Raw genomic sequence first — 16,712 nt, 5'->3', positions numbered from 1 at the left:
GACTATCAAAACAGACAGGTGTATAACTGACTCTTTGGTGGGGAACAAACCAAGCCACGATTTAACAGACCCTATAGACAACGGATTGGCTTCAGTGGCATTGATTCTTCTTCCTTTACTTCCTCCCCCTCTGACTCTGACATGCACCACCTGGAGTAGAGGTAAATCCAGAGTTGCATCCTCCCCTTTGAACCTCAACACCAGTATCAACATGTCTGGTTATTCTAGCACACATTTTTTTAGGATCTACCACCCGGTCAAAAACCAGGGGCGCCCACACAAGAGGCGGAGCGGCATTTGACACAAGACCACCAAATCCTCACCACCAAAGGAGGAAGTACTCTTCAACCTCAGCGACCACCAACTCAGCCAAGCTGAACTACAAGTGCTCTCTAAAGGCCTTTCATTTGTCCCTACTACCAAAATCAATCAACTAGACCTCATGATCGACATACAGAAATTTCAGAGGCCATGAAACTTAAAGAACATTTTAGAGTGCAATCCACCAGAGACTATACTCTGTTTCCTGCTAAGAGTGCTTTCGAACCACAAAATACCCCAAGTCTATTGCTGCATTTACACGGTTGCTAACAGATGAATCCTTGAAACAAGGGATACAGTTGGATTGTCCAACATAACACGGATGGAGCAGGAAGCTATCACATCCCTGGCCGTCAACTGGCGGACAAAAGGGGTGGAGTGGTCATCCTTAACTACTCTGACTATAGGACCGAGATTCTCAAACAACTGGGTGACCCCTCGGTATATACACAACTCGATTCGGACCCCACTGCAAACTTCAAAAAGTGAGATCATCTCCAAATCGACACATGCCTACCTCGTAACTAAGCACCCTGTCTGTCCAATACTCTACACCCTTCCCAAAATTCCCAAAACCCTCACAAACCCCCCAGAAGCGCACGCGAATCTATCCTACAACCCCTGGCGATATATATCGACCACTTCTTACAACCTCTGGTACAAACTACACCAACCTACCAAAAGACACTGGGGAGCTTCTCAACAAACTAAAAGACTGTCAACCGGTACCCAATCATACCTTTCTTGCCACTATGGACGTTACTTCTTTGTATACAGTGATACCCACAGACGAAGGCATTGAATGGATTCGGGAGACATTATCACAACATCCAGACCCTACCCGCCCCAGCACTGAATTCCTCATTGACCTACTTGAACTATGCTTAAAGCGTAACTATATCAAGTTTGAACGTAGTTACTATCTGCAAGTGGGACCAGCATGGGCTCTAATCTCGCACCAACCTTCACCAATCTCTATATGGCACACTTTGAAGAACAGTACATCTTGTCCCAATATGGCACATCTATATACATAGATGATCTATTAGTCCTATGGACGGGATCCAAAGACCAATTCTACCAGATAGTGGAAAACCTAAATTCTCTACTTAAACTCCAATCAAGTTTGCAGCACACATCGATCCCAACGAGATACCATTTCTAGATATCCTACTGCTGAAAACTGGGCACCCAACTTATGACTACGATTTGTCGTAAAGAAACTGATAGAAATACTTTATTACATCATGCATCTTGTCATCTGCCACATTTGCTAAAGAGTATACCGTATTCACAAATGATATGCATTGTAAGGAATAACACAGACCATGCACGACTTGATATTCAACTGGATGAACTTATCGATCGCTTTCTTCAACGGGGATACCTCCTCCATGAATTGCTCGACATCCGTCAGAGAGCCTCATGCTTCACATAGTGTTAAACTCCACTTACAGTACTCACACAACGGGCAATGAAGACCATCTTACCTTCCTTAAAACATACTCCCCAGTACCAGATCCTTTACAAAAGCCATCCACAATCACTGGTCTATTGTACAAAAGGATAGAACTCTCCCACCTTCCTTTAAAATGCCCCCTCGGATTGCGTACAGAAGAGGAAGAAACTTGAGGGTCCGAATAGTGAGCACAGATCCTGCACACTGTTACCAACTCCCCATGACTTCCACATGGTTATCTAACTCTAAGCCTGGATGATTCTGCTGCACATACTGTACCACCTGCAGGCATCTCTTAACAGGACCCACATTTTCCCACCCACATTCCGGGAAACCGATTGCCATCAAACAAAGGCTGACCTGCACCTCTAATTTTATTATTTATATACTACTATACTATACCCTGCGGTCTAGTATATGTGGGCAAGAGCATCACTAACTTCAGAGACAGAATGGCAAATTACAGATCTTCCATCAGAGCAGCATTGAGTAAAGGAAGTGGCACCACTACAGTCGTTCAACACTTTGTGTTATGTGTAACTTCTCCTTACTTTCCCTCTTCTACCTTTTTACTTTTCTATTTTCCACTTCTCCCACGTAGGCAACCTTTGGATTCTCTATCATCCCATTTTGGGGACTTTGAATGAACTATGGTCTGTAATTTATGACCACTAAAGTAAAACATTTTTTTCCATTGATATGTGGGACACGCATAGGCCTTCACATTTACTATAGACTGGCACATAATTTCCTTATGCAGGCACGGTCAATACCATTACCCCTGCTAGCCAACTAAAACCTATCCACTAGATTGGGATGTACACACACTACAGGACGGGTTAGTGTCTCATACCCCTTACCTGGTTGCTGACCTGTCCTAGTATCCAGTGTGTACCACAGGCTGGCACCATACTGTATGTCCGATTATATTTTTTCCAACAAAAACACATAGTGTCTATGTAAAAGTACTTTAGGGCTAACACCCTGAATTGATACAGTTAGAGACCCAGCCTACTACTATCTCACCCTTTTCCCATATCTGTCCCTTCACTCTGATGACACATACCTCAACCATACACTTAACACCCTGGCCAAGCCGAACACCCATACACACGGGTTGGCAGCTTCGTATGACTACAAGGGTATAGAAGGATGGCATCAATAGAGATATGATTTAAATTCTTGGTACACCTGCCATACTGCAAAAAGGTTGTACACATGGTATACTACATAAGTTAAGATAGACAGCATCCTACAGCCTGAAAACCGAACTTATTGTACCCTCACTGATGTCGGTTATGGTTGCTATTGTACAGTAACCTAACAACGAGTCTTTACATGTGATATTTAATTTGGCGTCACCTACTGGTAGCTAAGACCCATTTTTTGCCTCCTCTACTATTGGCCTAATACGGCCTGATTGGTACTGCTGCTCACTAGAATATATATATATATTCTTTCCCCGCGTAGTATACACCTCCTGATATGAGGCAATGCATAGCGATTTTGTGTTTTGACAAGATACTTTGCGAGACTACAATTGCAAAGATTATATACATTATCAATAATGTAATACTTACATGTCTAATTGTAATTAATAAAAACATTCTGTGGCTTATTTACTAAACTGAGACTTTTCTGGGTTGGACTTCTTGCCACCAAAAACCTGAAAAAGTTGCTTTGGAAAAAAAAAGCATGACTTTTCCAGGATTAAAAATACAACAAAAATTCCAACTCCAAAAATACTTCAGCTAAAACCAGTTCGGATCTTTTGATAAATAACTGACTTGCATGGAAATTAGTTTAATCATGGTTTCAAAAGCCTCTAAAACCACTAGAGTTTTAATAAATAGGCCTCTCAGTGTCATTTTTGAAATGTATCACTAGGGCTCTCATCTAAAGCTGGCCATAGTTGTACAGACTATAGCCTATGTTGGACAAACAATCGTCCATGCCAATCTTATGACTGGCAAATAACTATTCAGATTAATATAACGTAGTAAAGAGAACAAATGACACAATGTTCAGGCCATTTATTGACAGAAAGCAATCATACAAAAGTTATGTCTGACAAATAGTGGAATCTCCCATGGATATCGTTAGATAGGCAATACATGCATAGTTCTTACTGGTAGCTGATATAAATCTTTTAACCTGAACGACCAATCGCCATTGTACAAAAAATGTCAGGACACATCACACACGGTCCGGAAATCATGCAAACCTTTGTTTCTTGGTATCTTTGCATCTATGGGCAGTTTTACTGGAAACTGAATTACTCGGTTTCAAGCTGCTATTTGCTGCTATTCTGAGAACTACAGCAATATCCTAACCTTGCTAATGACCACCTTACAAGCTCCTCTTTTAATGCTGCATGACTTGGGCCTAAATATTAAGTGGGTTGTAGTCTTGAGAACTGGGTGATTTTAAAAAAAAATGCTCTTCCCAGTATATCAAGTCCTGGAAAGGTATACCTGCAGGAAAAATGTCAAAAGTAAATCCATCCTGAAAAGATCCAGGTAAAAAAAAAAATGACATGCTGCCTGTGGTTTAGATTTCTGTTTTATCAGTGTTAGTCTTTTTAAAATATTCACTTTAACTTGTTCAAACAGCATCAAACATTCTTTTTTGCAGGCCTTTGGTTTAAAATCTCATGGGCATCAGATTCTTCCGCTCATCCCTCTGATGCAATGGCTGTGCTAATTCTTTATCAAGAAGCATCTAATCTAATATATAAACCAAGCTGAACAATTGAAAGGGATAAAAAAAAGTTTATGAAGCTTAGACATGTATTATCATTCCCTTTTATTTCTCTCATCATCAGTTTCCTCTTGCACACTCTCTATTGCAGTGTTTTCAGTATATTCAAAGATTCCCCTTTTCAGCTTCTTCCCAGCTTTTGCCTTCAGCAATGGAAGATACTGATGGGCTAATGTTGAATTTTAATTACTTGCTCAGTCAATGATGATTTGCTGGGTTTACTAAATAGTCTCAAAGGTTTGGATTGCACAGTGGAAGTCATAGATCACTTTGATGAAAGTAGGAGAAAAATCTTGAAATGGTTTTGTTTTGCTACCACTGGGATAATATTTTATGATGCATTCTCGTGTTAAATGAATTCATTCATGAATGTTGATATGTTTAAGCCAGAGATTAAATTTTAGTTTTTTAAAAAAAGCAGTCTTGGGAATTTCAAATCAAATGTTCCTATTTAGCTATGATTAGTCTAAATAAGCCTGGATTTACTGTTTCCTTTTATGTGTTGTTTCTAAATCTTTCACCTTTGTAGAATTCTACTGCACTACTTGAGTAAGTTCATTAACACAGACTGCTATTGCTGAGTTACAGAGAACACTCATCCAGCATTTCTAAAAACATTTATCATGTTTTCTTACAAAATAAATATATTTAGATTTATTAATATCAGTTTTACTGCTCTTGTAATTTGTCATGAGCCAGACAGATACAAAGTATTTAAACTCATCCGCTTTCAGAGTTATGACTATACCTAAACAAACAGGTGATAAAGAACATTGTAATTGCATTTTACAGCATGGAAGAAAAATTATAATGCTGCAGAACGTGGACTGTAAATTTACCACAAGTAATTTACAGATGTTCCGGAGAAAACTTCTTTCCTTTCATTTTGATTCCTGATGCATGATATGCAGTATGCGCGCTGGCCATATTATTTAATTCATAGTCAAGTCATACTAATTTCACTTCAAGTCATTCATGGGTCCCGGTTTAAATACAATAATTGCAAACCCTATGGTGTAAGGTATGAACATTTTTAAATGTTTTTTTGCCAGTGTTGAACCTATTAGATACTTAACTCTACGGATAATGTCTGGTGTTGCAGCAAGCATGGCTTTCTTTGTTTGCTGGCCTTTTCTCTGATTTTTCTCCCTTATATATGACAGATTTTCATTATAAGGACAAATAATACATTTACCTTGTTACATATTTCCAAATTCTAACTATTCTGCTAGGTACCTAGCATCTAGCTAAGGCAAGTTTTTTGTTGTAAGGAGGAGATGGAAAAGAACCAGTTTGAGAAAAATGGATAAAAGACTGTTATGTATTGCACACAATGCAAAGACATTATTGTGGTGGGGTGCCAAGATTGTAAATGGACCAAGCAAGCCTAAAGCAATCAGTCAATAAGAAAACAGTAGCATACCAATTATACAATTGAAGAAAAACAATTATCCAAGTCTGTAGCCCTAAGAAAGTATTCCTCAGGGAATTAACATTTGGTTCTCTGAAGAGGAACCTGCTTGGATCACAAATGGATAATTGTTTTTGTGCAATAATGTTAAATAGTATAGGCTGTTTTGCCTATAATTTAGTGGCGCCATAATGTTCCTTATATTAGCTTCAAACTGGCTGGTACTAAAATTCTTACCAATCAGTTGCTTTTTAATATATTAGTATTTTAAACTTTTGCCTATAATTTAGTGGTGTCCTAATGTTACATACAGTATATTTGCTTCAAACTGGCTGGTACTAAAATGCTTACCAATCAGTTATTTTAAACCTATTTGAAAGTCTGTTTGCCAGCATGCAGAAAGAGTTCATTCTTATGCTTCCCAGGCATTGTAGCTTTTACACATACAGTATGAAATATTCCCTAAGTATTCCTTTCGTTTACCATATACTGTACGTTTCCATATAGTTTCTGCTTCTTATAATTGCCTAGAAGTTATCTTTTTTTCTGAACATGCTTGTATTATGCTATTGTTTGTTTTCATGTATTCATTGAAATTTTAAAAGAAATGTTCCTTTAGTAATGAAGACTTAGTGAAGCAAACTACTACTAAACGGTACCAACTCAATATAAAACAACTGAGACAAGTGCAAGCCACATTGGATATAATAGTTTTATGTCTGCTGATCCCATAATATGGGATAATATGGGATACACATGGCACAAAATGTGGAAATTTGTTAGGCAGACCCTTCAGTACAGTTTTTGCTGTCAACATGTGTTTCTATTACACCACTGAAATAAAGATAAATATACTTAATATTAATAGTTCTTTCAAATACTGTTTTTTTTTTTTGCTATTGACTCTTGTTCTGTAACATGTTAAGAATAGTTCAGTAGCAAATAACATGATATAAAAATATTTCTCTAGATAAAGAAGAGAGACCATAGCATAGATCCAAGTTGCATTTCTCTATTTTCTATACTAAGCTTATCACTGTTTCTATATCTGTGTTAAACTAATTTATTTTATAGTGATATTCCCTGAAGTTTATCACTTATGGCTATTGTGTGAAAACACTGAGCTATTTAGCCCTAGGTTTCCACACCTTTCTCACCAATACAGCATGGGTTTCCAGGTTTGCCAACAAGAAGCACACTGTGTATGCTGGGGTGTTAGCCTGTTGTTTGGAATTATACCAGAAAAGGATTACAGAAATATTGACATAACAATAATATGCTATTCAATATTTATATTTATTTAGAACATGCATCGTCACATTCAATGAATGGCTACTGCAGGTAATTTGCACTAACCTTTGACATCTTTTGACGTACACAATTTGGTGAGCCCTTAAAACTCATTGTTTTGTTACAGATACTTAAACAATGATTCTGTCGTAAGATATGCAGCCCCAACGTGTAGGAACCTTTACTTTTAGGGATGTATTAGTATCCATTTTTATGGCGGTATAAATAGATTTTCATTAATATGAGAAAAATTTACAGACATATAGGTAATATATAAATATACAACATTATTAAAGTCTGCTTGAAAGGATGTTTTTGGAATACAAATACCATCATTGCATCTTTTCACTCTTTCCTGGCTGTAAAATTTGTAAAAAAAAAAAAAAAAAACAATACAACAAAAACAAATAAAGGATCAGTTAGACAACTGTATTATAGTAATTCTTCAGACATCTCTTATCTTGTTAGTGATGTTTGAAATGACCAAGGCTTCAATGTAAGGCCTTAGTAAGACCTACATATCTCTTCTGATTCTCTCTATTTTCCCGAAGCTAAGCCTTGTACTGAACAAATCTGCACTCAGGTTTAATTGCCAAATATATTGTTTTGTTGTACATCTGTCTTCTTCTAGCATAGGAAATGGATTGATTGGGAGCATGGTAGATGGAGAACCAAGATAGCCAAATGAAAGGAGATCTCAAAGACATACAGGTTGTGGAACTCTTTGGTGACTTATAACATTCACATATTTTACGATAGGAGGTATATAATTCCCTATATGACTAGAGAAATATGTTATTTATCAGCAATGATGCTGAATCAAACACAATTATCTCAGAACCTTGTATCTCCAAGTTGCTCCAATAATCAAGGTCATCCAGCTCCCTCCTAGTTTAAGCCTCCGAATAGACTTTAAACCTAAATGTAGCACTACCTTAAATACATCAATAGGTTTGTAAACAATGACAACAAGAAGCACAAAAAAAAATGACAACAAAAAAAGGTTGAACTCGATGGACATGTGTCTTTTTTCAACCTTACTTACTATGTTACTATGTTACAACAAATGAACAACGTCTAACACTGCAGTGTTTAATTCTCTGTTTATGTGTTACCTATAAGTTATTATGCTTTGCTCTTAAGTAATAGTGTTAACTAATATAAATTTAGAAATGGCTAACAAAATACTAAATACCGCAATGTAATGAATTATAACCATAAATTGGTCTAAACGTGCCAAAAATAAGCTTCCAGACCTTATATACAGCAAAACAGGGAAAATCACCAGATAAAAATCATTTGAGGTGGTGCATGGCCAAAAATGAAAAAAATAAACCATAGAGGATAAAGACATTAAAAGAATTTCAGGAAATAATATTAACAGAAGATCCAGAGGGCAGGTATCATATGGCAAAAGGGGGGACTATACTATATGACCAATGACTATAGTCAACTTTTAATTCCCAAATGCAAACAAACTCTAACCTTTACAACAAATTATTAAAATTATTAGCATAATAGAGAAAGGGAGCATAATCTTGGGAAGCAACTTAAATGTGGCACTCAACCCACTACAATTAAGAAAATATCCACTGCACACAGGCTGCTGCCTCAGGCTTGACAAAGGGGCGTGACCCCGAAACGTTGTTCACTTCCGCAATAAACGTGCAAGGGGTTCCTTGCTTGCAGCAGCCTGTGTGCCGTGGATATTTTCTTAATTGAATGAATTGTGAGGTGGCCGAACCTCTACCATTGAGCACCAGACATCGCATCTTACACTGGGTGATGCGAGAGCCAGCTTTTGTTTTACTCAACCCACTACTTCACACATCTACCTAGAAATCCTCAATCAACTATGAAAAAATATCTTTAAAAACATCCAGTTATGTGTCATACATAACTCTTATACTATATAGATAAACTATACTTAGCTTTCACATTTATATAACAGATACTCAATAATAGACAACACTGTATTAGTCAAAGATTTTTGCAGAATCTGATTAAAACAAATATACGTGTGATTAAAAGTTCTGATTAAGCTCAGGTATATGCATCAGTTTCCTTACTACAGAAAACAACAGAAACAATAAGACAATGAATAACATAATTTTTGTCTGACAATGATAAATTGGATATATCCCCAGTAACTCTTTGGGCAATCATATGGGAGAGCAAGAAGTTCCACTTAACTTTCAGGACGAAAGAGCCATGCATACTCTAAGATCCTTTATGAGTGAAACAGATGCTAGGGCCCATTGTGGCATCAATATGAATGATCTAAATAATTTACGGGGAAAATCTGATTTTTACCCAGTACAGTTAAGGGTCCCTGCATAGACACATTTCAAGATTTAATTTAATCTAAGTTTAAATAACTCTATAAAAAAACAAGTTTCAAATTTATCCGAGAGTGAACAACGGGCCTTAAGAGAGTTAAAATCAGATTCTTTTGTATTGTATTGTTATACGCAAAGCGGATAAAGGAGGGAAAGTTGTTGTGTTGGACACGTTTGAGTACATCAAGGAAGCCCAGAGACAGCTGCATAATGAGGGAGCATATCAGGTTCAAATCCCCAAAACAGATTTAGGGAAGTGTTATTGGAACTGGTGGAAATAGGCTACCGGAATGGAGTGTTCAATCATCGAGTCAAAAACCATCTTGTACCTGCAAATTGAACATTCCAATCTTCCACCATTTTCCAAAAATACACAAGAACAAGTTTCCTCCTGAGGGCAGGCTCATAGTCTCATGTGTGGGTTCATTGAATGAGAATTTGTTGATAGACATGTTATTACAACCATTACAACCATTAGTGAAGCGACTTGATTCTTATTTGTGTGATACAAAACACTCAGTCTTTCAAATACTCGATAAATTTGTTTGGGATAGTTCCAAATGAAGTTGGGCCACAGTTGATGTGGTGGGATTATTTACGTGTATTCCACACAAAAAAGGTTTAGAAGCTGTAGAATATCACCTGGTCACTTACAGTAATTACGATAAAACAGTTATTGATTTCATTTTGAAGGCACTTGAATACCTGTTGACACATAATTTTTTCAAATTTGATTCCACCTTTTAACTCCAAAGATGCGGGACATCAACGGGAGCAAAATTTGCACGCCAATATGTGTTGATGGGAAGAAACCCGCTTTTTTAGAGGTACAACACACAGTTTAGATAATATAAAATTGTATAAAAGATATGTTGAAGATTTGCTATTTATCTGGGGAGACACTCAATCAGAATTTAATAATTTTGACACAGAATTAAATAATAATGATTGTAATTTACGATTTACCAGTGAATTTGGCAAATGCAAAATCAGGTTTTTGGACTTGGAACTATCTTACAGGGGAAATAAAATAGAGAGTACTGTGTTTAGGAAGGAGACTGCAGGGAACACTTTACTGAGGGCTGATTCATGCCATCCACGGCATGTGTTCAAAGCTATACCTTTTGGACAATTTCAACGACTTCGCCGAAATTGTAGCACAGATAAAGAATACATAAATAAATCCATTGAATTGAGAGATTGCCTTTTGAATAGAAATTATTTAGAATTGGCCTTCATGAAAGCATTCAAGGTAGATAGAACAGTCCTTTTAGATCAGGGCTGTCCAACTGGCGGCCCGCAACATCCACATCCCTGCTGTGTCTGTTTACCATATGTAAAATTTAGAAGGTATCACTACAGAGATTGACTGGTCCCAGCATTGTTTAAACCTCTAATTCACACTGTAATCCCCTGTATTGTTCACACCTGTGATCCCCCTATAATGTTCACACTTGTGACACCTCTATTGTTCACATCCAAAAGCCCTGTACTGTTCCACCTGAGACCCAGACTGAAACTGCCCACATTGTTCTCCTGTTCACACCTTATTCAAAATGCTAATGGGGCACCAGCACTGTGTCACTGTATGTAGTACATATTAGAATGGTCCTGATTCCAGTCTCCTGCTCTGTTCTCCCTTCCATATGCTCCCTGTGTGTGTCATACTTTGGTATTTGTTCTGGGGGTTTGTTAGCAATTGAATATTATTGTTAGTGGCCCCTAAGGTGTTTAACCATATGCTGGGGTACTGTATTATACACAGGGGAGGAGGAGGCATATGGATTTAAAGGTATGTCTTATATGACTTAACTTTTTTCACATATGAGTGGCATCCATGCCAGGGCAGGCACATGGTAGTTCGGCCGCCTAGGAAATAGCTTCACTCAATGACCCTTTCCTGCTTTACCATTTCCCTCCTTAACATGATGGTTTTTAAATAAAGAGAGCAAGAAAGTGTACAACACTTTTTCATTTATACTACTGGCCCCTATACCTGTACAAAGAAGCTCAGCAGCCATCATATAGCCCTCCAGCAACCATCATATTGTCCCCAAACTTTACCTGTGCCAGCAGCAGCCAAAAATAAATTTGATCACATCATATTGCCCCCCTGCTGGGTACCTGTGCCAGCACCCAGCAGCAACAGCAAACATATGGCCCCCAAATCTGTACCTGGCTGTGCCAGCAGGAAGCTTCACACTTTACAGTAATAGAAAGAATGTCTTCAGTTCAGTGCAACTGTGCAAGGCTGAGAGCAGCGAGAGCGAGCCACACCAAGCAGGCCGCCAGCTCTCTTCCTCTCTCTGTGTGTATGCACGTCGCGGTGCACCACACATAAGGAGCTATTACTTGCCGACAAGAGGGAGAAGGTGAAGGAGATGGATTCCATCCAACTGGGTGACCATGATTACTGAACAAATTATTAAATAAACGCTTGAAAAAAAATTAAAAACCTAAAAAAGATCCCCTTAAAAGTGCGCCCCTCAATGGCACCCTAGACAGCTGCCTACTCTGCCTACCCCTAGTTCTGGCCCTGATCGTTGCAGTGAGCACCAACCATCTGTTTTTTTGGTGTGCTATTAATGTGGACATGGTCTTGCGGTAACATGGGTGTGGTTTAAAGTGGGTGTGGTCTAAAAACAGGGAGTGGCTAACACTGGCTTCCATTATTGGCCCTCCAACATGTAGATTAGAAAAATTCCGGCCCTCACTACCATAGAAGTTGGACAGCACTGTTTCAGATGATAATATCAGACAGAAGAAGGATAAGACAGATGAGAAGCCCATGTTTATAACATCCTTTAGCAGACAGTATCAAATAATAAAACGGATAGTTAAGAAGAATCTACCCATTTTATTTAATGATGAAAGCTTACAAGAAATTCAAAAAAATGGATGTACGTTAGTAACACGAGGAGCACCCACTTTGGGCTATTTGCTAGCGCCAAGCGTAGTACAAAGTAAAGAAAAGATAAAAACTTGGCTACACATAGATGGAACATACAATTGCGGGGCTAATAGATGTGTTACCTGCGAGAGGTTGTTAGTTTCAACTGAGTTTGTGAGCAAGAGTACAGGAAAATAATTTAAAATGAAGTGTTACATAAATTGCAATACTAAATGTGTGGTTTATTTGCTGAATTGTTCTGGCATACAATAGTGTGGCATACAATATGTCGGTTGTACATCTAGATATTTAAAGAATAGAATGAGGGAGCATATAAATAGTTTCCCGAAGTAATACCACAGTGGTATCCAGACATTTTCTTGAATGTAGTGGCGGAGATATTAATAATTTGAAAATACAGGACATACAGAAAATTGAGCCTGAGTATAGGGGTGGCAATCTGATGGACAGGCTGCTCCATAGAGAACTTTTTGGATATTTACTTTGGGGACCCGACAATCAGAGGGTTTAAATCTCAGATTCGACATAGCTTGCCACGTTTAAACTACATACATTATAAATAAGAATATCTTTAACCAATATTCACAATATACATAAAAAAATGATACATAAAAATTAATGTTCAGTAACTGTTAGAATATTACCATTTTGTACTTGTTCTACCACAGATAAATCATAAAATCAAACATGGCTACCTTGTCACTAATATGTTTAGATACATTCCCAGTTGGAATCTAAATCAAATATTCTTTGAGAAATTCTTTAAGGAAACATAGAAATCACAGGAATCCAATGCAATAATAATAATATAAATCAAAATTGTATTGAAGTTTCCTAAAGCATATCTTTATATATATATATATATATATATATATATATATATATATATATATATATATATATATATATATATATATATATATATATATATATATAATCTTTGAAAATCATATAATAATATTTTAATTATTTACATATTATTTAAACATTTCATTCACATGCATATTTCATTGGAGCAAATTAATTTAAATTTACATATTTCATATCTGGTACATTTCACTAGCCTTAACAATAAAAGATGTTTTGTGAAGTTGAATGCTCTTTTTGGTTTTCAATAGACATGAATACATTTATAATATGTATTTATCATTTCTTAGAATAAAATTAAGTTGCAAAATATTTAATATAAGATGAATTACAGCTTTCCCTACTTTATGGTTAACGAATTGTTTAAGATGAGAAACTAACAATATCAACAAAGTACCATATTGAATAGTTAAAAAATCAACAATATTTATACTAAAATCAACTGTTGGTAAAAACAAAAAGAGCATTCATAAGGCTGGTTTAAGCAAAATCTACTTTAACAGTGTTAAATGCTATGGGTCCTGGCCTGGCCCCTCCGCCACCTGAGGCAGCAGCAGTTGCTGCTGCCCTCCCTCCCCTGGAAATTCGCTCTTAAAGTACCAGGAGCAGCATTTTTGCTGCCCCTGGTACCTAGTGGACAGCCTCAACTCGCCTCATTGGCGAAGCACCCCTGCAAAAGGGTTAATGGATTTTAGAACAGACGTCTGAGCTGAAACACCCCGTGAATCAATTAATGATGTCATTTCCCAATTGGCAATTTAAAAAATCGTTAGAAGCTAAGAAAAATTATGCCCATGACTACGCATCTCTAAGATACGAAACGCGTCAGGATCTGATGTAATTAAACTGCTGAAATAAAAGTAGTTTTTTATCTGATGAGTGGGGTCTCTAATTATAGTTCAGCAATTACACTTTCCATCCACTTTGTATATATTGAGACTGTTATACTTCAAATACTTTGTTGTTTAACACAGAAACTGGGCTATGCAGTTAGTTCCCAGACTTTTCACCCTGCACTTCCCCAACATTTGATTCAAAAGCTTTCTGTCTGGGATACAGCCAGTATGAGCTTTACACAAACTTTTATTTGCAAGTTTTTCAGCCCTGGAGATTGTGGGCTGACATAAGATGCAAGGGAGCTTGTAAGGGGGAGCATCCCCAGGACCAAAGCTTTATATAGCTGTCTGTGATAGCGAAAGCAATACTTATCTACCTCCCAATGTACATAACAATATTAATTTTCTTTTTCCACAGCTCTCACTCAATTTACACTTTGACTGACCTAATTTAGAATGAAAAGGATAGAACAAAACATATTGATTGTTCATGAAATTTAGATCAACCAACACTATCAAGCAATATTAGAAAGAAACTTTTTGACTTTTTACCATAAGAAAGTGCAGAGATAATTCAGATCCCAACAGATATACAGCTGCATAATAAAAAAATAGCACATCCTAATAAAGACCCCTCACAACATTTAGTTATAGATCAATATTCCTAATCAGTAGACCAAAAATATGTGCCAAGCTATTCGTTGACAAAATAAAGGAAGTTTTACCACCAACGATTCACCCCGATGTAATAAATTTAGGTGCTCTGTCTATGAAAGTTAATAGAAAAAATGGTACTAGACAAGGCTGTCCATTATCACCTTTATTAGTAGTATTAGTAATACAGACAATTATAACAACTAGGCAAACTCCCAAAATACAGGGTCTAAAAATAGAGGAAAAGCAGAGGAATGACTAATTCACAAATCTCAATACCACAGCTTATGTGAACAATATAAAATCAAGAAACATCTCATTATTCAAAAAAGCACAAACTTTATTTCAAGTAATTTCCATTTTAAATTAAGCATATAGTTTACACAGGCATTAAACTTACACAAAAGTTAAAAATGTTCCCTTGAAGACATTTAATTGAAAAAATGTTCTTGTATGGAAGAATGAATGTTTCTGAAGCAAACAGATCAGCTTTACCGGTGCAGGGCAACATTACACAATATTTTCATTACTTTAAAACACTTTAGTTTTTGATGTTACTGTTCCTTTAATACAGTACATTAGTAATAAAGTCCTTCTAGAAATAATTTAAAACCCTAATGGGGAGTGCAGTTTGCATTTCTTTTAGCTACTTCACTATAATAAATACTTAATTATAAGCAACACTGGTTACAAATATGCTAAATAGAAGAGCATAGTAAAAGTCTGCCAAAGAAATATAAAATATAATAGCAACAAATAATTAATTGCATACTACAAAACGACATTATCAGCTAATGTAATACTATGCTTGGTGTAGCAGGGTGCTCGTTGTAGCCATTTTGTAGGGTACTAACTAACTTTTGTTAACAAGGAGCTGTAAAATTAAATTCTGCCCAACATGCTAATTTCCTCATGCTTCAACATTTGTGTCCAAACACATTGCATCAGTACCATTACTTTCCACTGAGTATCCCTGAAATTTTCCTTTTGCTTCAAAACCCTGAAAGCTATTTGTATTTTATTGGGAAAACCTTGTTTACAGTGCTTACAGTTTTTTTGAAATCATTATTGAAATGTGACAGTTAGAAGGCCCAGGACCCAGGCACAACTGTTCACACTGCTGTTATTAAAGTAATATAATATTATGGGAACCTTTATAAAGGGTATATGTGTATAATAAAACATTCTAAAGGAGACAATGCAGCTGAATTTCCTCCAGTTTAGGAAAACCTCTAATATTTCAGAAATGACAATTCATTTCATTGCATACATTATTATACAGTAGTGATGAGTGAAATTTTTTGGGAAGTATTGCACGAAAATGATGCCCATAGACTCCAATGGGTGAAAAGAATAGTCGCACATCAAAAAAAATAAACACCCATAAACTTCAATGTATTTCAGCTAATTTCCACAGTTTCACCCATCACTATTCTAGTCAGTCATTCAAGTAAGGCAGTGATCCCCAACCAGTAGCTCAAGAGCAACCCCTTGGATGTTGCTCTCAGGGTCCTCAGAGCAGGTGATTATTTTTGAATTCCAAGCTTGAAAGCAAGTTTTAATTGCATCAAAACGAAGTATAGTGTCAAGTAGAGACTCCACATAGGAGCTACCAAATAGCCAATTATAGCCCTTATTTGACACCCCAAGGGACTTTTTCATGCTTGTGTTGCTCCCAAACTCTTTTTACATTTGAATGCGGCTCACGGTTTAAAAAGGTTGGGGACCCCTGAAGTAAATTCATATACAACCTTGCTATATTTGCAAATACAAATCCTGTAAAAATCCTCTTTGCAAAATTAAGAGCATCCCTTAATCCTGCTTTTAAACTATAGGACCTGTTTTTTAAGGGGAAGTCCATGAT

This window comes from Xenopus laevis, chromosome 4L (genome assembly GCF_017654675.1).
Source record: "Xenopus laevis strain J_2021 chromosome 4L, Xenopus_laevis_v10.1, whole genome shotgun sequence".
Classification (NCBI taxonomy): domain Eukaryota; kingdom Metazoa; phylum Chordata; class Amphibia; order Anura; family Pipidae; genus Xenopus; species Xenopus laevis.
The sequence above is the reverse complement of the archived record's forward strand: the minus strand, read 5'-3'. Positions refer to the sequence as shown.